This window comes from Monodelphis domestica, chromosome X (assembly GCF_027887165.1).
Source record: "Monodelphis domestica isolate mMonDom1 chromosome X, mMonDom1.pri, whole genome shotgun sequence".
NCBI lineage: Eukaryota > Metazoa > Chordata > Mammalia > Didelphimorphia > Didelphidae > Monodelphis > Monodelphis domestica.
This window is the reverse complement of record NC_077235.1, coordinates 16,249,037-16,276,420: the sequence shown is the minus strand read 5'-3', so window position 1 is coordinate 16,276,420 and position 27,384 is coordinate 16,249,037. Positions and strand designations below refer to the sequence as shown.

At 41.4% G+C, this 27,384-nt stretch overlaps 2 long non-coding RNA genes across 3 annotated transcripts in view; both read right to left on the bottom strand.

Annotated features, from left to right (window-relative positions):
• LOC103103347 (uncharacterized) overlaps nucleotides 1-27,384 on the bottom strand; it is a 308,316-nt gene that overhangs the window by 143,760 nt on the left and 137,172 nt on the right. The gene's annotated exons all lie outside the window — the stretch shown is intronic.
• Nucleotides 131-27,011, bottom strand: LOC103104408 (uncharacterized). Of its 2 annotated transcripts, XR_008914381.1 has the most exons (6): nucleotides 26,426-27,011; nucleotides 23,787-23,902; nucleotides 17,572-17,687; nucleotides 10,304-10,419; nucleotides 3,341-3,482; nucleotides 131-686 (listed from the first exon to the last, which is right to left on the bottom strand). It is a non-coding gene; the product is annotated as an uncharacterized LOC103104408 (long non-coding RNA). The 2 variants fall into 2 exon arrangements; XR_008914382.1 differs by lacking the exon at nucleotides 131-686 and having other exon boundaries at nucleotides 2,703-3,482.

Sequence of the window (27,384 nt, the reverse complement as noted above, 5' to 3'; positions counted from 1 at the left end):
CCATTCCAATGAATAAGTTTTTGTTTGAAAAGACCAGGGAATAAGGAGAACTAATTTTCCTTTTGAAGTAGAGAGAACTAATGGTTTTGTGCGCATTATTTCTGATCATCATTGGCACATGACAGCTAATAGAGAAAGGAATTCCCCACCTGGGAAACTCCTAAGACATTTATAGGAACGCCCTGGATTTAACCCCCCCAGTTCTGGAAGGGGGGTGAAGACATTAAAACCTATGAAAGTGAAGATTTACCTCCAGATGTTTCTTAGGAGCAAAAAGCCTGGACCAGGTTTTCCTGCAGGCCAGAATCTGAAGAACTGCTCAAGGAGACATCTTTAGGAGAAATTCAAAGGAGCCCCCAAGATACGGAATGCAGAGAAGGATTGATTCCTGTCATTTTTATTGATGTGAGAAATACTTCTGCAGCAGAGGGAGAACTGGCTGGCTATTCGATTTCCCCTGAGAATTCTATTAACCTGCAGCCAAGGCCCTTTTAGTAGAGAACCTAGAAAGGACTGAGTTAGTCCCCAGACTGGGTTGAAGGAGGAAAGTTGAAAATAGGAGCATTTTACCTTGTTAAGAGGATGGAAAGGAACATCTGTTCATTGGAGAAGTTGCAGGAAAGATTCCAGAGTGTTGGGTTGTCTCAAAGTCGAATCAGAAGACGTTAGGAAAGAAATGATGGAGCCTAGAAAGAATTGGTAGTAAGAAAGATAATCTCAGCATGGTGAGAGAGAATTGCCATCTAAGGGTAAATTCTTTGGAAAGGTCATGGGGAAAGGAAATGCTATGGAGGAAAATGGGTTAGGATACAATCACAAGGGCCAATGGAAGGGCTGCGGAAAGGCTCAGCTAAGTTTCTATCAAGTTCTACAGCTGACTGATCATCATTGCCAACTTATACCTGACATTCTTATTCCAAATTAGGGAGCTTTTATCCCCCGTTTTGAGGTATTTCCCACTTTTCTCCTGTTAGAGCAAATGTTCTGTCAATCTATGATGAAATCCTCAGAAAGGCAAGGCTTAGAATATGGGAATTATTATAAGGATAATTTTAGTCTACAGACTGGCATGATTATATTTTGTTCAGTAGGTAAAGGGGAGTGTAAACAGTTTTTCAATCCTGAGCATCACAACGTCCCCAAAGATAGAGAGGATGTGTGTGCGTGTATCTTTGTGTGTGTGTATGTGTGAAACTTTTAAATTTTAATTTCAAAATCGTTATGAAGGTGAAATTGTGCTAAAAGACTTGGGTTTCTCTGCATTATTTCCACATTAATGGGTACGTTACTTTTGAAAGAACAATTATAGAGAAATAAACAGTTTGCGAGATTCCGGCACTAGGAAGATGATTCCCCATTTTACCTACCACACTTAAAAAATTTAATTGCCAAGGCCGATACAGTACATGGAACGTTGCAACTTGCATTCTTGCTATTGGGTTTATATAAACTCAGTACTGGGACCCTTTTTGTCATTTGAATATGCAGTACCTCTGCCAATCCCGAACAACTAATAGGTGACACTGCCTGATGTTTCAACGTTTGAACCAATCCAATAATGTGGTCACTCTGATGCCATGCATCAGTGAGAATGTGCCTCCTCTTGAAAATGGAGGCTAGACAGATTGGCTGACATGACGGCAAGGGAAAGTAATGAATGCTGCAGGGGATGTAGCCAAGTCAGTACATGAAGGGATTGCTGGTGGAGTGTTAAATTGATGCAACCATTCTGGAGGGCAATTTGGAATTCAGTCCAACGAGCGCAAAAAGACTGTCTTCCTTTTGATCCAGCCATAGCACTACTGGGTTTGTACCCCACAGACATAATAAGAAAAAAGTATTGGCTAAGAATATTGATACCTGCGCTCTTTGGAATCTCTAAAAATTGGAATAGGAGGGGATGTCCTTCCATTGGGGAATGGCTGAACAAACTGTGGTATCTCTTGGTGCTGGAATACTATGGTGCTAAAAGGAACAATAAACTGGAGGAATTCCACGGGAACTAGAAAGACCTCCAGGAATGGATGCAGAGTGAGAGAAGTAGAACCAGGGGAACATTGTACATAGAGATGGATACACTGTGGTACAATGGAATGGAATGGACTTCTTCATTAGTGGCAATGCAGTGATCCTGAACCATCCAGAGGGATCTTCGAGAAAAAACACTATCCACATTTACAAGGAAAATGTGGGAGCAGAAACACCCAAGAAAATCAACTGCAAGATTATAAGGGTCCAGGGGGTTAGGGCTGGGGATATAGACTCTAAATGAACATTCTACTGCAAACATCAACAACATGGAAAGAGGTTCTCATCAAGGACACATGTCATACCCAGTGTAATTCCCCTCAAATACGGGAAGGATAGAAAAAACATGATTCTTGTCACCAAAGAGGAATCATGTACTAAATTGACTAAATAATATCTAAAAAGCAATAATAAAAGAAAATTGGTGAATAAAGAAATAAATAAAAGACCAGCTAGAAAACTTTGAGAATGATCAATTCTCCAGACTTGCTTTTGGTATCCAACTGTTTCAAGATTTTGCATTTCTTCCTTGGCCTCAGGTGTCAGTTTTCTCCCTTAGGAGACTACATCATTTTATTGAATGGCACCCAGGATCATTGTTGAGGGGTTCAGAGATGCACCCCTGGAGCTCAGGAAGGATACCATTGGCAAGAATGCAAGACTCTGAAACTTAGCTTCAAAATAAAAGTGACATTTTATTGATTTGGAATGTCATGTTGAATTTGGTAAAGAGGCAGCTGAGGTGGAAGAGCATGGGTGCAAAAGCTGTTCCTTGGGAGGACAGCAACACAGCATGCCTCCATGCTGGGGTTTAGCTATCATTTGACAGCAGTGAGGACAGGACCCAGAAACAAGGGGTTTGGGCAGGAGGTTTGTCCCAGGCCATGGGGCTGGTTCTTGGCATCTGCAGCATTAAGGAAGGGGTGTTTCTCTTTGGCCATCTCATTAAAAGGGGCAAGAAGAGTTAGTAGAAGCAGAGAAAGGTGTGGGCTGCAGCTGAGGAACCGCTGAACTCTCCACAGTTTGTGCAGTATCTTCACTAGATTGCATGGGATCCCAAAGGCGGTAACATTCTGTATCCTTTTGCCTCACTTTGTTTCATAGCCTGCCCGAAGAAATGCCATTGTTGTTTAGTAAATGCTCCTTTTTGGGAAAAGTCAGGACAACAGGTTATGATTCCTGTAAATAAGGCGCAGAACTTAGCCTCTGAGATCCTGATTCCTTGCTTTCCTATTCAAGACTTCCAGCATCTCATGGAAGAGTCTGAGAAGAAGGGTTTCGACCCATCATGCAGTCTGCCACAGCCACTCACCTCACTGGCCAAACTGTATGTCTGCCACTCCCCCTCCAATCTTGAACCAAATACATCTGCTGAGCCATCTGAAAACCACAGGGGCACCATCATATGCTTTGCTTGCCTGCAACCACTTATTCCGATATGTTTGGGTGGAAACCTGAGAAGGAGAATCGGAAAGATTGAGTAATTGATAAGTTAGACAGAGGCACAGACCAATTGAAAGAGAGATTGACAGACACTGGAGATAGATTGATAAACTGATACATACATAGAAAGGTACATACATACATACTTATATAGAGATAGATACCCAGAGAGGACTGATGGGCAGACAGATAGACAGACTGACACATAAATTAAAAGGAAGGCAGTAAAACAGAATAACAGATCAAGGAAGCTCTCTGTCTGTCAGTCCTCCTGTCCTTCTGTCACCTTCTCCACCTCTCAGTCTACATGCATAATGAGCTAGAGATAGTGTGGCTTTTCTTAGGTTGTAGTCTGAGGAACTGCATCCCCCAGTTTCCTCCAGGGGTGCCTCCCCCATATTTCCTTGGAGTGATTGGTCTTGAATTGGACCAATCATTCCCTGGGGTGAGTAAGGATGCTCCCTATTTTACTGTGCGTAATTGGCATTGAAATGGACCAATCCTGGACTAAGGAGGGACCATGGGCATTGTTCATCCCCCACCACGGGATTGGTCCAATTCCGGACCAATCCCAAGCCAGGACCCAAAGGGGAGGGACTCTAGTGGCACAGTGGGGGTTGTAGTTCCCCAGGCTGTCACAACACTTGAAAACCCACAAAAGAAAAACTGAGAGGCTGAGAGATATACCAACAAGTAGGCGAAGAGACAGAATAACAGATCAAATAATCTATCAGTCCTTCTGTCTGAATGCTGTCCATCTCAATGTCTACATAGATTCATAGAGAGAGATCTTGTGGGTTTTCAAGGGTTGTGGTCTAGTGGACTACATCTCCCAGTGTGCTCTAGGGGTCTTTACAACTTATTTCCGGAGAGGGATTGGTATTGAATTGGAACAATCCTATGATGGGAAAGGGATGATGCCCATTTTCCTTTCATGGGATTGGTCTTGAATTGGACCAATCCCATGCTAAGGAGGGACCATGGACATTGACCCTCCCTCAACCTGGGATTGGTCCATTGCCAGACCAGTCCCAATCTAGGACTCAAAGGAGTGGAACCCGTGGGGCACACTGGGAGTTGTAGTTCCCCAGGATGTCACAACACTATAAAACACACAAAGGACCTACATATAGATTGATCCATGCAGAAACAGGCAGGCAGATAGATACTTAGTCTGCCCCGACAGATACACAAAGAGATACATAGGGACATAGATAGACAGACAGACAGACAGACAGACAGACAGATAGATAGATAGATAGATAGATAGATAGATAGATAGATAGATAGATAGATAGATAGATAGATACAAAAATCTGGATAGACAGTTGCACATCCAGTGAGATAGACTTGTAGATACAAAGAAAGGAAGGCAGTCAGAAAGAATGACAGAGAAATTAATCTGTCTGTCAGTATCTCTGCTCATGTGTCTGTCTGTCTGTTCCTCTGTCCTGTCTTTTTATCCATTAGTCTGTATGTGTCTGGAAGTCTATTTCTCTTTCCTTCTCTTCATATCAACTTAGTGATCTTTCTGCTATCTATCTCTCTTTGAATCTGTCTACCCAAGTCTATCTCTGTAGATATTTGACTTTTTATGTCTATGAATCGATCTCCTTGACTTTCTCTGTCTCTGTGTCTGACCCTCTGTTTCACTATCTGTCATTCTCTCTGTTTATTAATTTTTCAATACTTCAGTCTACCTTTCTATCCGTCATATCTAACTGTGTATATATCTGTCTGTGTCTGTCAATTTATGTATATATGTATGTATCTATCTATCTATCATCAATCTCATCCTATCTGTGTGTCTCTCTAAGTGTTTGCCTGTATATGTCTATCGGGCTATTGATGTATCAACTTGTCCATTTATCATTCTGCATATCTGTGGATTTCTCTCTCTCTCTCTGTTTCTCTCTCTCTCTGTCTCTCTCTCTCTCTCTCTCTCTCCCTCCATACCTCCCTTCCACCCTCCCTCCCTCTCTCACAAATCGCTATCTGCATAGAAAAAAATGACAGACACAGACAGACATAGAGAGGACAGAAAGACAGAGAATGAGAGAAGCAAATACATACATATATACATACATACATACATACATATATACATATATACATATACACCTAGAGATAACCAGAAGGGACTGGCTGGCAGACAGATGGATAGATATACATACAGACAGGTACATAGATCCATAGACAGCACAAAGAGACACACAGAAAATATAGATATATTGACAGACAAACAGCACACAGGTAGACAGATATAAAAACAGAGAGAGAGAGAGAGAGAGAGAGAGAGAGAGAGAGAGAGAGACCAAGCAAGGAACAGACATGGATGGAAGGACAATCACAAAGAATTACATATATAGACAGACAGATAAATAGATAGACAGATAGAGCGTGAATACGGAATCTAGGAACCCCAAACTTGTAGCATAGTAATATCAGATGTACAACAAGGTTAGGACTAGCTTCTAAATTGAAGTCTCAATGTTTGTACTTGTTTCTTGTTTCTATGAGAATCCAACCAGAAGGGAAACTCAGGCTAGCAGGTTCAACCTGAGTAATGGAGCCTCAAGTGAATGCCAATTCTACTGGAATGGGAATAAGCAGATGCTAAGGACCCTCTTTGTTTTAGGTAGTCTCCCCTGTGGGATCAGAGATCTTTTCCCAAGTAAATCCCCACCTCATCAGGGACCATCATTTAGTCTCCACTGTCTGCAGCCCTTTCCCTTAGACCCTCTCCTCAAGTTGTGACTCTCTTCCCAACCTTCATTGGATGCTGTCAGTAGAGTTTGAACACTCCCATTTTCTTTGTAGCTAGAGCAAAGTCAATCATCTTTCCCTGCCCATGGATTTCCCCAAATGTTAGAGAAGTTCCCCAAATTCTTTTGTTCTTTGGAACTGTCCAGTCTGGTGGTGTTGCCTTTCCCAGGGGTCAGTGTCCAGATCAACGAGAGTTCAATCCTCGGACTCTGTGTAGCCTTGTGGCGACCACCTCTGTCTAGAGCTCTACTGTCACACTGACCCCCTTTTCCTTGACTAAAGAGTGAGTTCTGTGACTATTTAATAGTTTTGTGTTTTTATAAGTCAACATTAGTTAGATACATAGAGAGATACATAAATGGATACATAAAAGCACACAAAGAGATATACAGCCAGACCTGACTGATGGGCAGAGATACAGACAAACTCGTTAGATACACAGACAGGCATGTAGATCGTTATATAGACGACAGAGAGAAACACTAAGACATTAATAGATGGATAGAGAGAGAGAGAGAGAGAGAGAGAGAGAGAGAGAGAGAGACAGAGATAGATAGATAGATATCGTATATACATCCATAAACACATGGACACATAGATATAGTCAGGTGGGACATGCAGACAGAGGGACAGTCTGATGGAACACAGAAAGGCAGGTAGATAGACAAAGTGAGAGAGAATCTAGTCCATCTGTCTGTGTCCATATCTTAGTCCTTCTGTATCTCTGTTGATCCACATATCTGTGTCTCTTAGTCTGTTTTTCTCTCATTCTCTCTATATATCATCTATTCATCTACCTGTATCTATCTATCTGTATTGCTATCAGGCTATACCTGTCTGCCTGTCTATCCATCTGCCTGACTTTCTGTGTCTGTCACTTCATCCCATCTTCCCTCGATCTATCCTTCCATCTACCTGTCTCTGTCTGTCCCTTTGTTTCATTCCCCGATATTTTCATGTTCTATTGATCTTTCAATATCTCTGACTATCTCTCATTGTGTCTGTGTGTGTTTCTATGACTTCTTTCTATCTTCCTATCTATTTATCTCTCTTTCTGTCTGTCTGCCTGCCTGTCTATCTCTCTGTCTGTGTCTGACTATGTTTCTCTCTATGTGCTATCTCTATATCCATCTATCTGCCCTCCTACCTATCTGACTACCCATCTACCCGTCGGCCTGCCATCTGTCTTTCTGTTTGTCTGTCTCCATCTCTCTGGATTCTCACGGGATGAGGGAACAAGTACAAACTTTGGGGTCTCCAACCTATAAGATCCACCAGAAACCCAGGCTACACCATATCCCACTAGTCCACAAGTTTGGGGTTTCTTGATTTCAGGTTGACAATAGGAACACTGGGAAGTCCATTGACCTTTGACATTCCTTCAGAGAGGGGAATGGCGAAATTGGTGTGAGAGCAAAAGTGTGTTCTAATATTTTAACTTAGTCTTTGGAAGATAGGATTCATAGTGATGTCAATCAAGAGAACATCCATTAATTTCTACAGCTGTTTAACAAATAACCATATAAACAACAGACAATGAATCACATGGGATTTTACTTTTGCTAGGATTCTTTTCCTAAATTTGACTGTATCCTGTCAGGGATTTCCTTTTTAGCTACAGCATTGTCACTCATCTTTCCCTGCTCCTGGATTTCCCCAAAATGGTGGAGAGGTTCCCCAAATTCTTTTGTTCCTTGGAGTTTTCTTCTAGCCTGGTGGCCCTCCCAGGGATAACATTCCCATAGTCCAGGGTTTATGGCCTGTAAAAGTTTTGGCGCCAGACTCTGAGAAAAGAATAGAATATGTGATTTATCCCTATCCTGATTCAAGACTTGGGTTTTTGGACTATTTGAGAGTTCTGTGTTATTTCCATGTTAACAAATAGCAAACCAGCCAGGAGACCCAACTTATGGGTGCCTAAACCTCCAGCCAGTTTGACCACCAGATGTGAGGTACACACAAGAACCCAGCGAGTACAGTCAGGAATCAGCTGGGTGGGTTCGGTTAGTGAAGCCAAACTCTCGGCAAAGGAACCTCTCTTTAATCAGGAACCAAGAGGACAATCGCGTTTCCATGCATACCCCAGGCTATATCCCAGTGAAACTGCTGCCAAGTTTATGTTCACATCTAGACATAGTTATATATATATGATATATTATGGACCAGGTACCTGGGAATGTTGGAAAGAGAGTGGAACATCAATCACATCTGGTTCCAAGGTAAGTCGGCAAAAATGGAGCCCGGTTCAACCTGCCCACACGCTCCCCCATTGACTAACTTTTTTTGTCACAGAGTATTGGTATCTGTGTATGTGAGTGAAGCAGTATTTCTAGTAGAAGGAAGAGGGAGGATAGTATAGGTGACATGCGTGAATGGTTGGCTGAAAGCGTTGAATAGGAAGCTTCAGTTGGAGTGTGAGAACAAGAGTGTTCTATAGAGTGTCTGAGTAACTGTTTTAAGGCTACTAAAATAGAGAAAGTTTCTTCATGAATGGAAATGTCAGGGCATGAGGTCAAAAGAGTTATCAAATTTGGTTTATGAAAGACTTTAACTAGAAGTTGAAGAACTTAAGTTCTCCATTTCATCTCAATGTTCTGTAGGGTTTGGACTATACTGTATGTCCAATGGATTTCTTCTGAATGCAGGTGATAAAAACGTTAGCAAATGATGTCTATCAAGTTGTCGTACAATAGTTCATTCCTCCAAAAAGCTAGAGATGAGGGAAGCGCTGGCCATGTGCACAGGGGATTATCCAGCAGAAGGCCAAAGGAGGTGCAGAAGTTTTTGACTTTACTGTCTCATCTTTTCTTCCCAAGTTTTGCTAGGACTAATGTGTGAAATCGTGTATATCAAGTGCACTGAATTTTGAGTATAGCCAATAAGATGCATTTTCTTCGAGGTATTAACTTGGTTATTTGAGTGAAGTCATTTCACATTTTTTGTCAACCTGGTATATTTGTTTTCAAAGAGTTAGTGTTGATTTTTTCAGATTACCGTATTTGTGTGTGTGTGTGTGTGTGTGTGTGTGTGTGTGTGTGTGTGTGTGTGTGTGTGTGTGTGTGATTTCTGGAGTAAAGACAGTTCATTTGAGGATGGGCAACTATGTACCTGATGGGTCTTTCAATTGTTGTCAAGGGACAGGAAATTCAGGGGAAAAGGTTTTGCTTTCAATGTTAAGGAAACACTAAAACATTTTTTAATTGAGCCACTAAATTCCTCTCTAGGAGCAGCTTTAGCCATAGGCCAAATTGCTTTAAGGCAAGGGGAAAAGAAAGACAAATTGGCAGCCCAAAGGAAATTAGAGTAAAAATGCAAAGGAGAAGGGAATCGTAGAGGTGTTCCTTGTTAGAGATAATTTTGAACCTTTTCCTTAGTAACCCTAAGTTTTGTTTTTGGAGAGAACGTATTATGGGTTTGAGTTTTTGAAGAAGGAAAAGAATTATCAACTATAACCTGATTTGGGGCATTTTGAAGGTCAATTTCCAGAGTGCAACCATTCCAATAGATAAGTTTTTGTTTGAAAAGACCAGCGAATACTGAGAACTAATTTTCCTTTTGAAGTGGAGAGAACTAATGGTTTTGTTCACATAATTTCTGATGATCATTGGCACATGACTGCTAATAGAGAAAGTAATTCCCCACCTGGGAAACTCCTAAGATATTTCTAGGAATGCCCTGGATGTTACTCCCCCCAAATTCCCAGTCCTGGCGAGGGGGTGAAGAGATGAAACCCTAAGAAACAGAAGATTCACCTCAAAATGTTTATTAGGAGCCAAAAACATGAACCAGATTTTCCTGCAGCCCAGAATCTGACGAACTGCTCAAAGAGACATCTTGGGAGAAATCTGAAGGAGCCCCCAAGATACGGAATCTGGAGAAGGATTGTTTCCTGTCATTTTCATTAATTTGAGAAACATTTCTACAGCAGAGGGAAAACTGGTTATTTGATCTCCCCTGAGAATTCTATTTACCTGGAGCCAAGGCCCTTTAACTAGAGAACCTAGAAAGGACTGAGTTAGTCCCAGACTGAGTTGAAGGAGGAAAGTTGAAAATAGGAGCATTTTACCTTGTTAAGAGGATGGAAAGGAACATCAGTTAATTGGAGAAGTTGCAGCAAAGATTCCAGAGTGCTGGGTTGTCTCAAAGTCGAATCAGAAGAAGTTAGGAAAGAAATCATGAAGCCTAGAAAGAATTGGTAGTAAGAAAGATAATCTTAGCATGGCGAGAGAGATTTGCAATCTATAGGTGAATTCTATGGGACGATCGTGAGGAAAAGAAATGCTATGGGGGAAAATGGGTTAGGATACAGTCACAAGGGCCAATGGAAGGACTGAGGATTGGCTCAGATAAGTGTCTATCAAGCTCTACAGCTGACTGCTGATCATTCCCAACTGACATTCTTTTTCCAAATTAGGGAGCTTTTCTAACACATTTTAAGTTATTTGTCACTTTTATCTTGTTAAAACAAATATTCTGTCATCCTATGATGAAATCCTCAGAAAGGGAAGACTTAGAATATGGGGATTAATTTAGCAATCATTTTGATCTACAGACTTGCATGATTATATTTTTTCAGGAGTTAAAGGGGAATGAAAGCAGTTTTGCAATCCCTCGCTTCCCAACCTCCCCAAAGTTAGGATGGTAGGGTGTGTGTATGTGTGTGTGTGTGTGTCTCATTTTTAATCTGGAGATATTTTGAGCTAAGTTCAATTTTGAAACTTTTATATTTGAATTTCAAATTAGTTTTGAAGGTGAAATTATGGGTAAAGGCTCGGGTTCTTCTGACTATTTGAAAGTTCACCATTATTTCCAAGTTATTTCCAAAAGAACAATTAAAAAAAGTCTACCTTTCTGTCTATCTGTCATTATATCTAACTGTATCGCTATATATCTGTCTGGGTCTATCTATTTATGTATGTATGTATGTATCTATCTATCTCATTCTATCTGTGTGTCTCTCTATATGTCTGACTGTATATGAATATCGATCAATGAACTTGTCCATTTATCATTCTGCATATCTGTGACTTTCTCTCTCTCCCTCCCTCTCTTTCTGTCTCTCTAACAAAAAGCTATCTATCTGCGTAGAGAAAAAACGGGCAGACACAGACATACATAGAGATGGACCAAAAGACAGAAAATGAGAGAAGCAAATACATACATATATACATATAGATAACCAGAAGGGACTGGCTGGCAGACAGATGGATAGATGCACATATAGACAGGCAGATAGATCCAGAGATCACAAAGAGACACACAGAAAATATAGATATATTGATAGACAGACAGCACACATATAAAAAGATATAAAGAGAGAGAGAGAGACTAAGGAAGGAACAGACATAGATGGAAGGACAATCACAAAGAAAAATTACACATATAGAAGGACACATAGATATATAGACAGATAGAGTGTCAACACGGAATCTATGAACCCCAAAGTTATAGCATAGTAAGATCAGATGTACCCCAAGATTAGGACTACTTTCTAAATTGAAGACTCAAAGTTTGTACTTGTTCCCTCTTTCTGTAAGAATCCACCCAGAAGGGAACCTCAGGTTAGCAGGATCAGACAGAGTAATGGAGCCTCAAGTGAATGCCAATTCTACTGGAATGGGAATAAGCAGATGCTAAGGACCCTCTTCGTTTTAGGTAGTCTCCCCTGTGGGATCAGAGATCTTTTCCCAAGTAAATCCCCACCTCATCAGGGACCATCATTTAGTCTCCACTGTCAGCAGCCCTTTCCCTTACACCCTCTCCTCAAGCTGTGATTCTTTTCCCAAGCTTCATTGGATGCTGTCAGTAGAGTTTGAACACTCCCATTTTCTTTGTAGCTAGAGCAAAGTCAATCATCTTTCCCTGCCCCTGGATTTCTCCCAAAAGGCAGAGAAGTTGCCCAAATTCTTTTCTTCTTTGGAACTGTCCAATCTGGTGCTGTTGCCTTTCCCAGGGGTCAGTGTCCAGAGCAACCAGACTTCAATACTTGGACTCTGTGTAGCCTTGTGGCACCCAGCTCATCTAGAGCTCTACTGTCACACTGACCCCCTTTTCCTTGATGAAAGAGTCATTTTTCTGACTAATGGTTTTTGGTTTTTACAAATCAATAGTAGTTAGATAGATACATAGAGAGATACATAAAGAGATACATAAAAACACACAAAGAGATATACAGCCAGACCTGACTGATTGGCAGAGATACAGACAAACTCACAAGATACACAGACAGGCAGGTAGATAGTTATATAGACTATACAGACAGAAACACTAAGACATAAATAGATAGACAGACAGACAGACAGACAGACAGACAGACAGACAGATAGATAGATAGATAGATAGATAGATAGATAGATAGATAGATAGAAAGATAGATAGATAGATATAGAGAGAGGGTTGTGGCCTAGGGGACTACATCTTCCAGCGTGCTCCAGGTGTCTCTCCCCCTTATTTCCAGTGAGAGATTGGTTCTGAATTGGACCAATCCTATGCTGAGCAAGGGATGATGCTTATTATTTCCTTTCATAGGATTGGTCTTGAAATAGACCAATCCCATGCTAAGGAGGGACCATGGACAATGACCCTTCCCCAATGCAGGATTGGTCCATTGCTAGACCAATACCAATCGAGGACTCAAAGGGGTGGGACGCCTTGAGCACACTGGGTATTGTAGTTCCCCAGGATGTCACAACACTTTAAAACACACAAAGGACATACACATAGATTGATCCATGCAGAAATAAGCAGGCAGATAGATAGATAGACTACACCGATAGATACACATAGAGATAGATAGATAGATAGATAGATAGATAGATAGATAGATAGATAGATAGATAGATAGATAGATAGATAAATGTATGCATACATACATACACAGAAGGGACTGGCTGTCAGACAGATGGATGAAGTTCCCAAAATTCTTTTCTTCTTTAAACTGTCCAATCTGGTGCTATTGCCTTATCCAGGGGTCAGTGTCCAGAGCAACCAGAGTTCAGTCCTGGGACTCTGTGTAGCATTGTGTCACCCAGTTCTGTGTAGAGCCTTACTCTCACACTGACCCTCCTTTCCTTGACAAAAGAGTGAGTTCTCTGACTATTTAATAGTTTTGTGTTTTTATAAGTCAACAGTAGTTAGATTCATAGAGAGATACATAAATGGATACATAAAAACACACAGAGATATACAGCCAAACCGGACTGATGGGCAGAGATAGAGACAGACTCATTAGATACAAAGACAGGCAGAAAGATAGTTATATAGACTATACAGACAGAAACACTAACACATAGATACATAGTTAGTTAGATAGATAGATAGATAGATAGACAGATAGATAGACAGATAGATTTGTACATGCATCCATAAAGACATGGAAACATAGATATAGCCAGGTGTGACATGCAGACAGAAGGACAGGCTGATAGACACACAGACAGGCAGGCAGATAGACAAAATGACAGAGAGACTAGTCAATATGTCAGTCTTTCTGTATGTCTGTCAATCCGTCTGTCTCTGTCTGTCAGTCTGTCTATATATCAATCTATAGATCTAACTGTATCTATCTATCTATCTATCTATCTATCTATCTATCTATCTATCTATCTATCTATCTATCTATATTGCAGTCTATCCGTATCTGTTTCTCTATCCATCTGCCTGACTTTCTGTGTATCCCTGTCTGTCTGTCTCTCCATTCTATCTTCCCTCGGTCTGTCCTTCCATCTATCTGTCTCTGTCTGTCTTTGTTTTACTCTCTGATATTCTCATGTTCTATTAATCTTTCAATGTCTCTGACTATCTCTCATTCTGTCTGTTTGTGTTTCTATGTCTTTTTGTTTTATCTTCCTATCTATTTATCTCTCGATCTGTCTGTCTGCCTGCCTGTCTATCTCTCTTTCTGTGTTTGACTATGTGTCTCTCTATGTGCTATCTCTATATCCATCCATCTGACCACCTATCTATCTGAGTACCCATCTGCCAGTCGGACTGCCTATCTGTCTTTCTGTTTGTCTGTCTCTATCTCTCTGGATTCCCATGGGATCAGGTAACAAGTACAAACTTTGGGGTCTCCAACCTACAAGCTCCTCCACAAACCAGAACCATCTAGGCCACAAGTTTGGGCTTTCTGGATTCCAGTTTGACGATAGGAAAGCCGGGAAGGCCATTGACTTTTGACATTCCCTCAGACAGGGGAATAGGGAGATTGCTGTGACAGCAAAAGTGTGTTCAAACATTTTAACTTTGACTTTTCAAGATAGGAATCACAGTGGTGTCAATGAAGAAAACACATTCTGCATCTTGCTTTCCTTTAATTTTTAGAGCTGTTCAATAAATAACCAGATAAACAACATACAGTGAATCACACGGGATTTTAATAGTTTGTGCTATGATATTCATCATGTGTCAAACTGCAAGGAATTCTGTTTCTTAAAAAAACCATACTGTGCCTGCATTAATGGCCACCATTGGCAAGTATAGCTCCAGGGTTTCCTAAATGAATGAAGTGAATTTATTCACAGCAGAAGCAATAAGGTATGTCAACATGGAATCTAGAAACCCCAAACCTGGGGCCTAGTGGACTCTGGTGAACCCTAGGTTTAAGAGGAGCTTGTAGGTTGGAGACCCCAAAGATTGTACTTGTTCCCTGTTCTCATGGGAATCTACACTGAAGGGAATCCCAGGCATACAGTTTCAGACTTAGTGGGGGATCCTCAGCTGAATACCAGTCCTACTTAAGTAGTCTCCCCTACTGTATCAATAGACCCTTTTCCAAGAAGATCCACACCTGGCAGGGACCATTCTTCAGTATCCATTGTAAGCAGCCCCCTCTCTTAGACCCTAGCCTTTGGCTAGGATTCCTTTCCTAAGCTTGATTGTATCGTGTCAGTGATTTCCTTTGTAGCTACACCATTGTCACTGATCTTTCCCTGCTCCTGGATTTCCCCCATGTGGTAGAGAGGTTCCCCAAATTCTTTTGTTCCTTGGAGTTGTCACCTAGCCTGGTGGCCCGCCCAGGGATAACATCCTCAGAGTCCAGGGTTTATGCCCTGTAAAAGTTGTGGCACCAGGCTCTCAGTAAAGAATTCAATACGGGACTTACCCCTATCTTCATTCAATACTTGGTTTTTCAGACTATTTGAGAGTTCTGTGTTATTTTCAAGATAACAAATGGCAAGCCAGCCCGGATGCCCTAGTTATGCCTGCCTAAACCTATAGCCAGAATGACAACCAGAAGTGACGTATACACAAGAAGACATTGAGCTCAGTCAGGAATCTGCTGGGTGGGTTCGTTTAGGTAATTCAAACTCACGGGAAAGGAAACTCTATTAATCAGGAACCAAGTGGACAGTCTCATTTCCAAACATTCTACAGCCTACATCCCAATGGGAATGCTGCCAAGTTCTTGTTCACATATGGACATAGTCATATATACATGATATATGATGGACCACTTACCTGGAATGTTAGAAAGTGTGTGGAGCATCAATCAAATCTGGTTCCAAGGTAAGTCGGCCAAAATGGAGCCCGGGACAACCTGACCACAAGCTCCACCATTTATTAAGTTTTGTGTGTGATTGAGTGTTGGTACCTGTGTATGTGAGTGAAGCAGTATTTCTAGGAGAAGGAAGAGCGAGGATAGTATAGGGGACATGCGTGAATGGTTGGCTGAAAGCATTGAATGGGAAGCTTGAGTTGGAGTGTGAGAGTCAGAGTGTTCGCTAGAGGGTCTGTGTAATGGCTTTAAGGCTATTAAAACAGAGAAAGTGTCTTCTTGAATTGAAATGTCAGGGGTTAAATTCAAACGAGTTATCAGATTTGGTTTATGAAAGAGCTTCTCCTAGAAGCTGAAGAACTTAAGCCCTCCATTTCTTCTCAATGTTCTGTGGGGTTTGGGCTACACTGTATGTCTAGTGGATTTCCTTTAAATGTAGGTGATAGAAACGTTAGCAAATAATGTCTATTAAGCAGTCTTACAACAGTTCATTCCTCCGAAAAGCTAGAGAAAAGGGCAGGAGCTGGCCATCTGCACAGGGGATTATGGAACAGAAAGCCAAAAGAGGACCAGAAATTCTTGACTTTTTAGTCTAATCTATTCTTCCCAAGTTTAGCTAGGACTAATGTGTGAAATCGTATATATCAACCTCAGTGAATATTGAGTATTGCCAATGAGAAGCATTTTAATCGAGGTATTAACTTCGTTATTTGAATGCAGACATTACACATTTTTTGTCAAGTTGGTATTTGTTTTCAAATGGCAGGAGTGGTTTTTTCACATTACCATGTCTGTGTGTGTGTGTGTGTGTGTGTGTGTGTGTGTGTGTGTGTGTGTGTGTGAGATCTCTGGAGTAAAGAAAGTTCATTTGAGGATGGGCAAATACGGTCCTTACTATCTTTCAATCGTTGTCAAAGGACACAAAATATGGGGGGAAAGTCTTTGATTTAAATGCTTAGGAAACCCTGAACAGTTTTTAATTGAGCCTCAAATTTCCTCTCTAGGAGCAGCTTTAGCCATAGACCAAAGTGCTTTGAGGCAAGGAGAAGAGAAAGACAAATTGGCAGCCCAAAGGAAATTAGAGTAAAAAATGAAAAAAGGGAAGGGAATAGTAGAGGTGTTCCTAGTTAGAGGAAATTTTGAACCTCTTCCTTAGTAACCCTAAGTTTTGGTTTTGGAGAGAAAATGTTACCAGTTTGAGTTTTTGAGAAAGGAAAAGCTTCATCTACAATAACCTGATTTGGGGCATTTTGAAGGTCAATTTCCAGAGTGCAACCATTTCAATAGATAAGTTTTTGTTTGAAAAGACCAGGGAATAAGGAGAACTAATTTTCCTTTCGAAGTGGAGAAAACTGATGGTTTTGTGTGCATTATTTCTGATGATCTTTGGCACATGACTACTAGAGAAAGAGACCTGGGAAATTCCTAAGACATTTCTATGAATGCCCTGGATTTTACCCCTCCCTCCCCCAGTTCTGGTATGGGGGTGAAGAGATAAAAACCTATGAAAGGGAAGATTTGCCTGAAGAGGTTTCATAGGAGCCAAAAGCCTAGACCAGAATTTACTGCAGCCCAGAATCTGAAGTATTACTCAAGGTGACATCTTTAAGAGATATACGAAGGAGTCCCCAATGTACGGAATCTGGAGAAGGATTGTTTCCTATCCTTTTCATTGACTTGAGAAATAATTCTACAGCAGAGGGAAAACTAGTTATTTGATCTCCCCTGAGAATTCTATTTACCTGGAGCCAAGGCCCATTAAGTAGAGAACCTAGAAAGGACAGACTTAGTCCCCATTTTGAGTTGAAGGAGGAAAGTTGAAAATAGGAGCACTTTACCTCGTTAAGAGGATGGAACGGAACATCTGTCCATTGGAGAAGTCGCAGCAAAGATTCCAGAGTGCTGGGTTGTCTCAAAGTCGAATCAGAAGACGTTAGGAAAGAAATGATGGAGCCTAGAAGGAATTGGTAGTAAGAAAGATAATCTTAGCATGTCGAGAGAGAATTGAGATCTATAGGTGAATTCTTTGGAAAGATCATGGGGAAAAGAAATGCTATGGAGGAAAATGGGTTAGGATACAATCACAAGGGCCAATGGAAGGGCTGAGGAATGGCTTAGCTAAGTTTCTATCAAGTTCTACAGCTGACTGCTGATCATTACCAACTTATATCTGACATTTGTATTCAAATTAGGGAGCTTTTCTCCCTAATTTAAGTTATTTCCCACTTTTCTCCTCTTTGATCAAATGTTCTGTCATCCTATGATGAAATCCTCAGAAAGGCAAGGGCTAAGATATGGGGCTTATTTTAACAATCATTTTGGTCTACGGACTAGCATGATTATATTTGTTCAGGAGTTAAAGGGGAACGAAAACAGTTTTTTATCCCGAACATCCCCACATCCCCAAAAATAGATTGGGAGGGTGTGTATGTGTGTGTGTGGGGGGGGTTAGTGGGTGTGGGTGTGGGTGTGTATGCGTGTGTCTGTGTGCTTGTTTGAAACTTTTAAATATGAATTTCAACATTGATTTGAAGGTGAAATTGTGGTTAAAGTTTTGAGTTTTTCTGACTATTTGATAGTTTGGCATTATTTCCACGTTAACGAGTTGAAGGATGTTACTTTTGAATGAACAATTATAGAGAAATTCACAGTTTATAAGATTCCAGCCCTAGGAAGAGGATTCTCCATTTTACCTAGCACATTTGCAAAATTAAATGGCCAAGACTGATGCTGTACATGGAATGTTGCAACTTGCATTCTTGCTATTGGGTTTAGACAGACATCAATATTTTAAAACACAAATGACATACACAGAGATTGAGAGATGCACTAACAGGCAGGCAGATAGATACATAAACTACACCGATAGGAACACAAAGGCATAGATAGATCGATAGATACATCGATAGATACATTGATAGATACATAGATACATAGATACATAGATACATAGAGATAAGCAGAAGAGACTGGCTGGCAGACAGATAGATAGATATACATACAGACAGGCAGAGAGATACATAGAGGGCAGAAAGAGTCACCCAGAAAATATAGAAATATTGGTAGACAGACAGCACAGAGATAGACAGATATAAAAGAGAGAGAAAGAGAGAGAGAGAGAAAGAGAGAGAGAGAGAGAGAGAGAGAGAAAGAGAGAGAGAGACCAAGCAAGGAACAGACATGGACAGAAGGACAATCATAAAGAAAGAATTACATATATAGACAGAGAGATAGATATACAAACAGAGTGTAAACATGGAATCTGGAAAATTCAAACGTGTAGCATAGTAAGATCAGAAGTACCCCAAGGTTAGGACTAGCTTCTAAATTGAAGACTCAAAGTTTGTACTTGTTCCCTGTTTCTGTGAGAATCCACCCAGAAGGGAACCTCAGGGTAGCAGGTTCAGACTGAGTAATGGAGTCTCAAGTGAATGGTAATTCTACTTGAATGGGACTAAGCAGATGGTAAGGACCCCATTTATTTTAGGTAGTCTCCCCTGTGGGGTCAGAGATGTTTCCCCATGTAAATCCCCACCTGATCAGGGACCATCCTTTAGTCTCCACTGTCAGCAGCCCTTTCCCTTACACCCTCTCCTCAAGCTGTGATTCTTTTCCCGAGCTTCATTGGATGCTGTCAGTAGAGTTTGAACACTCCCATTTTCTTTGTAGCTTGAGCAAAGTCAATCATCTTTCCCTGCCCCTGGATTTCCCCCAAATGGTGGAGAAGTTCCCCAAATTCTTTTCTTCTTTAAACTGTCCAATCTGGTGCTATTGCCTTTCCCAGGGGTCAGTGTCCAGAGCCACCAGAGTTCAGTCCTGGGACTCTCCGTAGCCTTGTGGCGCCCAGCTCTGTCTAGAGCCCTACTGTCACACTGACCCGCTTTTCCTTGACTAAAGAGTTAGTTTATTGACTATTTAATACTTTTGTGTTTTTACAAGTCAACAATAGTTAGATACATAGAGAGATACACAGATACATAGAGAGATACATAAACAGATACATAAAAACACACAAAATGATATATAGCCAGACCTGACTGACTGGCAGAAATACAGACAGATTCATAAGCTACACAGACAGTCAGATAGATAGATAGATTCGTATATACATCCATAAAGACATGGAAACATAGATATAGCCAGATGGTACTTATAGACAGAAGGACAGGCTGATAGACACACAGACAGGCAGGCAGATAGACAAAAAGGCAGAGAAACTAGTCCATCTCTTAGTCCTTCTGTATGTCTGTCGATCCACCTATCTGTGTCTCTCAGTCTGTTTTTCTCTCATTCTCTCTCTATATCAATCTATTGATCTAGCTGTATCTATCTATCTTTATTGCTATCTGTCTATCCCTGTCTACCTGTCTATCCATCTGCCTGAATTTCTGTGTCTCTCTCAGTTTGTCTGTCTCACCATTCCATCTTCCCTTGATCTATCCTTCCATCTAGCTGTCTCTGTCTGTCCCTTTGTATCACTCTCAGATATTCTGATGTTTTTTAATCTTTCAATGTCTCTGTCATTCTGTCTGTGTTTCTATGTCTTTTCGTTCTATCGTCCTATCTATTTATCTCGATCTGTCTGTCTGCCTGCCTGTCTATCTCTCTGTCTCTGTATGACTACGTGTCTCTCTATGTGCTATCTCTATATCCATCTATCTGCAATCCTACCTATCTGACTACTCATCTGCCAGTCATCCTGCCCATCTGTCTTTCGGTTTGTCTGTCTCTATCTCTCTGGATTCTCACGGGATCAGGAAACAGGTACAAACTTTGGTGTCTCCAACCCACAAGCTCCTCCGGAAACCCAGGCTACTCCAGATCCCTCTAGGCCACAAGTCTGAGGCTTCTTGATTCCAGGTTGACAATAGGAACACCTGGAAGTCCATTGACCTTTGATATATCCTCAGAGAGGGGATTGGAGAGATTGGTGTGAGAGCAAAAGTTTGTTCTAAAATTTTAACTCTGTCTTTGCAAGATAGGATAGGATTCGTGGTGGTGGCAATCAAGAGAACACGTTATGCATCTTACATTCCTGTAATTTTTACAGCTGTGTAACAAATAACCAGATAAATAACAGACAATGAATCATATGGCATTTTATTAGTCTGTGCTATGATCTTCATTATGTGTCAAACTGCAAGCAATTCTTTTTCCTACAAAAAACCATACTTTGCCTCCATTAACGGCCACCATTGCCAAATACAGCTAGTGCGTCTCTTGATTTAATGCAGTGAATGTATTCACAGCATCAGCAATAAGGTGTGTCAACATGGAATCTTGAAACCACAAACTTGGGGCCTAGTGGGATCTGGTGACTCCCAGGTTTCAGGAAGAGCTTGTAGGTTGGAGACTCCAAAGATTGTACTTGTTCCCTGTTCCCATGGGAACCCACCCTGAAGGGAATCCCAGGTGAACAGGTACAGACTGAGTGGGGGACCCACAGGTGAATGAGAATCCTCGTTAGGTATTCTCCCCTACTGTATCAAGAGACCTTTTCCCAAGAAGATCCACACCAGGCAGATACCATTTTTCAGTATCCTTTGTAAGCAGCCCCCTCTCTTGTCCCTAAACTTTGGCTAAGATACCTTTCCTAAGTTTCACTGTATCTTGTCAGTGATTTCCTTTGTAGATACAGCATTGTCACTCATCTTTCCCTGCTCCTGGATTTCATCCATATGGTAGAGAGGTTCCCCCAAATTCTTTTGTTCCTAGGAGTTCTCACCTAGCCTGGTGGCCCTCTCAGGGATAACATCCCCAGAATCCAGGGTTTATGCCTTGTATACAATGTGGCATTTATCCTTATGCTGATTCAAGACTTGGTTTTCAGACTATTTGAGAGTTCTGTGTTATTTCCAAGTCAACAAAGGGCGAGCCAGCCCGAATGCCCAAGTTTTGGCTGCCTAAACCTCTAGCCAGTTTGACCATCAGATATGAGGTACACGCAAGAATCCATTGAGTACAGTCAGGAATCAGCTGAGTGGTTTCGGATAGGTAAGCCAAACTCTCGGCAAAGGAACCTCTCTTTAATCAGGCAACAACTAGGCAATCGCATTAAGTGCATGCCCCAGCTTATACCCTAGTGGGCTTGCTGCCAAGTAAATGTTCACATCTGGACATAATTATACATGTGATATATGAAGGACCAGGTACCTGGGAATTTTAGAAGGAGTGTTCAACATCAATCGAAACTGTTTCCAAGGTACATTGGCCAAAATGGAGCCTAGTTCAATCTTACCAGAAGCTCCACCATTGACTAAGATTTGTGTGTGACTGAGTGTTGGTACCTGTGTAGGTGAGTGAAGCAGTATTTCCTGTAGAAGGAAGAGCGAGGAGAGTATAGGTGACATGCATGTATGTTTGGCTGAAAGCGTTGAATGGGAAGCTAGAGTTGGAGTGTGAGAGCCAGAGTGTTCACTACTGCCTCTGAGTAACTGCTTTAAGGCTACTATAATAGAGAAAGTTTCTGCATGAATTTAAACGTCAGGGCTTAGGGTCTAAAGAGTTATCAAATTTGATGTATGAAAGAGCTTCTCAAGGAAGCTGAAGAACTTGAGTTCTCCGTTTCTTCTCAATGTTCCATGCGGTTTGGGCTATACCGTATGTCTAATGGATCTCTTTTACATGCAGGTGATAGAAACGTTAGCAAATAATGTCTATCAAGTTGTGTTACAACAGTTCTTTCCTCTGAAAAGCTAGAGACAAGGGCAGGAGCTGGCCATCTGCGCAGGGGATTATGAAACAGAAGGCCAAAGGAGGTCCTGAAGTTCTTGACTTTACAGTCTGATCTTTTCTTCCCAAGTTTAGCTAGGACTAATGTGTGAAATCGTGGATATCAAGTGCAGTAAATATTGAGTATTGCTAATAAGATGCATTGTCCTCGAGGTATTAAGTTGGTTATTTGTATGCAGTCATTTCACATTTTTATCAAGCTGGTATTTGTTTTCAAAGATTTAGTGTTAATTTTTTCAGATTACCGTGCGTGTGTGTGTGTGTGTGTGTGTGTGTGTGTGTGTGTGTGTGTGTGTGTCAGGGTGAGGGTGAGTGATTTGTGGAGTAAAAAAAATTTCATTTGCGGAAGGGTAACTACGGACCTTACTGGTCCTTCAACTGCTGTTAAAGAACACGAAATATGGGGGGGAAAACGTTGTTTTAAAAGCCAATGAAACTGAATATTTTTTAATTGAGCCACAAACTTCCTCTCTAGGATCAGCTTTAGTCACAGGCGAACATCCTTTGACGCAAGGTGAAGAGAAAGGCAAATTGGCAGCTCAAAGGAAATTGGAGTAAAAAAAGAAAAAGAGAATGAATAGTAGAGGTGTTCCTAGTTAGAGGTAATTTTGAACCTTTTCCTTCGGAACCCTAAATGTTGTTTTTGGAGAGGAAATGTTAGGAGTTTGAGTTTTTGAAAAAAGAAAAGCATCATCAACTATTACCTGATTTGGGGCATTTTGAAGGTCAATTTCCCGAGTGCAACCATTCCAATAGATAAATTTTTGCTTGAAAAGACCAGGGAATAAGGAGAACTAATTTTCCTTTTGAAGTAGAAAGCACTAATGGTTTTGTGCGCATTATTTCTGATGATCATTGGCACATGACCTCTAAAAGAGAAAGGAATTCCCCACCTGGGAAACTCCTAAGACATTTCTAGTAACACCCTGGATTTCCCACACACACACACACACAGTTCTGGAAGAGGGGTGAAGATATGAAAACCTATGAAAGTGAAGATTTCCCTCAGGATGTTTCTTAGGACGCAAAAGCCTGGACCAGGTTTTCCTGCAGGCCAGAATCTGAAGAACTGCTCAAGGAGACATCTTTAGGAGAAATCCAAAGGAGATCCCACGATACGGAATCCAGAGAAGGATTGTGTCCTGTCATTTTAATTGATGTGAGAAATACTTCTGCAGCAGAGGGAAGAACTGCTCATTTGGTTTCCCCTGAGAATTCTATTTACCTGGAGCCAAGGCTCTTTAACTAGAGAACCTAGAAAGGACTGAGTTAGTCCCCAGACTGAGTTGAAGAAGGAAAGTTGAAAATAGGAGCATTTTACCTTGTTAAGAGGATGGAAAGGAACATCTGTCCATTGGAGAAGTCGCAGCAAAGATTCCAGAGTGCTGGGTTGTCTCAAAGTCGAATCAGAAGACGTTAGGAAAGAAATCATGAAGCCTAGAAAGAATTGGTAGTAAGAAAGATAATCTTAGCATGGCGAGAGAGATTTGCAATCTATAGGTGAATTCTATGGGAGGATCCTGGGGAAAAGAAATGCTATGGGGGAAAATGGGTTAGGATACAGTCACAAGGGCCAATGGAAGGACTGAGGATTGGCTCAGATAAGTGTCTGTCAAGCTGTACAGCTGACTGCTGATCATTACCAACTTATACCTGACATTCTTTTTCCAAATTAGGGAGCTTTTCTCCCCCATTTTAAGTTATTTCTCACTTTTCTCTTGTTAAAACAAATATTCTGTCATCCTATGATGAAATCCTCAGAGAGGCAAGACTTAGAATAAGGGGATTAATTTAGCAATCATTTTGATCTACAGACTTGCATGATTAATTATTTTCAGGAGTTAAAGGGGAATGAAAGCAGTTTTCCAATCCCTCGCTTCTGAACCTCCCCAAAGTTAGGTTGGGAGGGGGTGTGTGTGTGCGCGTGCGTGTGTGTGTATGAGTATCACATTTCTAATCTGGAGAATTTTTGAGCTAATTTCAATTTTGAAACTTACGTATTTGAAGTTCAAACTTGTTTTGAAGGTGAAATTATGGGTAAGGACTTGGGTTCTTCTGACGATTTGAAAGTTCAGCATTATTTCCAAGTTACGTTTGAAAGAACAGTTATAGAGAAATTCACAGTTTAGGAGATTCCGGCACTAGGAAGAGGATTCTCCATTTTGCCTAGCACACTTACAAAATTTAATGGCCAAGACTGATAGTCTAAATGGAGCATTTCAACTTGCATTCCTGGTATAGGGTTTAGACTAACATCAGTACTGGGAACTGTTTTTGTCATATGAGTAAGCAGTACCTCTGCAATTCCGAACAACTAATAGGTGACACTGCCTGGTGTTTCAAAGTTTGAATCTATCCAATAATGTAGTCACTCTGGTGCCATGTATAAATGAGAATGTGTCTCCTCTTGAAAATGGAGGCTACACAGATTGGCTAATATTACAGGAAGGGAATATAATGTATGCTTGAGGGGATGAGGCAAAGTAAGGACATGAAAGCATTGCTGGTGGAGTGGGGAATTGATCCAACCATATGGAGAGCAATTTGGGACTCTGCCCAAAGGGCACTAAAAGACTGTCTACCTTTTGATCCACCAATGGCACTGCAGGGTTTGTAACCCAAAGAGATAATAAGAAAAAAGACTTGGACAAGAATGTTCATAGCTGGGCTCTTTGGGGTAGCCAAAAATTGGAAAACGAGGAGATGCCCTTCCATTGGGGAATGGGTGAACAAACTGGTATCTCCTGGTGCTGGAATACTAAGGTGCTCAAAGGAATAATTAACCGGAGGAATTCCACGGGAACTGAAAGGACCTCCAGGATGGATACAGTGAGAGGAGCAGAACAAGGAGAACATTGTACACAGAGATGGATACAATGTGCTGCAATGGAATGGAATAGAATACTACATTAATGTCATTCTATACCCATATCTATGAGAAAGAACATTATCCACATTCACAAGGAAAACTGTGAGAGTAGAAACATCCAAGAAAAACAACTGCTAGATTACAAGGGTCCAGGGGGTTAAGGCTGGGGATATAGACTCTAAATGAACATCCTAGTGCAAACATCAGCAACATGGAAAGAGGTTCTCATCAAGGACACATGTCATACCCAGTGGAATCGCCCCTCAGCTTGGGGAAGGGTGGAAAGAATATGATTCTTGTCACCGAGGAGGAATAATGGACTAAAATGACTGAATAAAAAATGAAAAGCAATAAAAAAGACAAGTGCTGAATAAAGAAATAAATAAAAGACAGGAAGATAGACAAAACGACAGAGAAACTAGTCCATCTGTCAGTTCTTCTGTATGTCTATCGATCGATCTTTCTGTGTCTCTCAATCTGGTTTTCTCTAATTCTGTCTATATATTAATCTATTAATCTAGCTGTATCTATCTATCTGTATTGCTATCTGTCTATCCCTGTCTGACTATCCATCTGTCTGAATTTCTGTGTCTCTCTGTCTATCACTCCGTTCCACCTTCCCTCAGTCTGTCCTTCCATCTATCTGTCTCTGTCTGTCCCTTTGTTTCACTCTCTGATATTCTGTTGTTCTACTAATCTTTCAATGTCTCTATCTCTCATTCTGTCTGTTTGTGTTTCTATGTCTTTTTCTTCTATCTTCCTATCTATTTATCTCTCTATCTGTCTCTCCCCCTGTCTATCTCTCTGTCTATGTCTGACTATGTGTCTCTCTATGTGCTATCTCTATATCCGTCTATCTGCCCTGCTACCTATCTGACTACCCACCTGCCAGTCGGCCTGCCTATCTGTCTTTCTGTTTGTCTGTCTCTATCTCTCTGGATTCTCACGGGATCAGGGAACAAGTACAAACTTTGGAGGCTCCAAACTACAAGCTCCTCCGGAAATCCAGGCTACACCAGATACTTCTAGGCCACAAGTTTTGGGTTCCTTGATTCCAGGTTGACAATAGGGAAACCGGGAATGCCATTGACCTTTGACGAAGCTCTCTGTCTGTCAGTCCTCCTGTCTGTCGGTCCCCTTGGCCATCTCTCAGTCTATATGGATATAGAGCTAGAGATAGAATGTGTTTTGTAGCCTTGTGCCCTGAGGAACTGCACACTGCAATGTTCTGGAGCAGTCCCTCCATCTCATTTCCTGGGAGGGATTGGTCTTGAATTGGACCGAGGCAGGGATAGGGATATTCCTCGCTACTGCTGTGTGTGATTGGCTTATAAATGGATCAATCCTGGGCTCAGGAGAGGCCATTCGCTTTGTCCCTCTCCTAACTCGGGATTGGTCGAATTTGGGAGCCCTCCCAAGGCAGGACTGAAAGGGGTGGGACTCCTGGAGCACACTGGGGGTTGTAGTTCCCCAGGAGGTCACAACATTTGAAAACTCTCAAAAGATAGACGGACAGACCGATAAATGCACCAACCAACAAGCAGATAGACAGAATATCATAGCAACTAATCTGTCTGTCAGTCCTTCTGTCTGTCCAGTTGTCCATCTCTCCGTTTTCATAGATACATAGAGATAGTATGGCTTTTCAAGTGTTGTGGCTTGGAGGACTGCATCTCCCAGCATGCTCCAGGGGTCCTTACTCCTTATGTCCGGGGAGGGATTTGTCTTGAATTGGACCACTTCTATGCTAGTCGAGGGAATGATGCCCAGTATTTCCTTTACTGGGATTGGACTTGAAAAGTATTAATTCCGTGCTAAGGAGGGGTCATGGCCATTGTCCCTCCTCTATCTAGGGATTGGTCCAATTGTAGAACAATCACAAGCCAGGACTCAAATGGGTGGTCCTGCTGGTGCACACTGGGGGTTGTAGTTTGCCACGCTTCAACACCTTAAAACCCACAAAAGTCCGACACACAGGCTGAGACATGCACAAACAGGCAGGCTGATAGATACTGTCAACGTGGGATTTAGGAATCCCAATCTTGTGGCC